The sequence below is a fragment of the Habropoda laboriosa genome, unplaced genomic scaffold (assembly GCF_001263275.1).
Source record: "Habropoda laboriosa isolate 0110345459 unplaced genomic scaffold, ASM126327v1 scaffold38, whole genome shotgun sequence".
Taxonomy (NCBI): Eukaryota; Metazoa; Arthropoda; class Insecta; order Hymenoptera; family Apidae; genus Habropoda; species Habropoda laboriosa.
In genome coordinates, this window is record NW_017100163.1 from 1184986 (window position 1) to 1185475 (window position 490).

Below are 490 nucleotides of genomic sequence, written 5' to 3' on the forward strand. Positions count from 1 at the left end.
AAGGAAATATTTAAAAAATTAAGAGAACAAATCTATTTCTCTATTCTTATACAAATGATATACATACTAAAACACAATCAAACAACAAGAAAAATATAAATATTTAAAAAACAACAACAAAAAGAAACAAATTGCTCAAAAATTTTAAAAAATTGTATTCAACCTAAACACTCTAAAAAACAAAGAAAAAATTCAACAAATTAAGAAAGTACATCTATACCCCATTCTCTACTCTTCTACAACTGACATATTGCAATACAATTAAATAGCAGAAAAAAGAAAGAAAACACTGAAGAAGCACAATTAAAACAGAAGAAATTGAAAAAAAAAGAGGAAAAGTTGAACAAATTAAGAAAGTACACCTATACCTACCCCATTCTCTATTCTTCTACAAATGACACATTGAAACCCCGTTAAATAACAGCAGAAATTAATCACTTTTACCGAACAATAATCTCTTCCATTGTCCTTTCGTTTACCAATCGAGTCG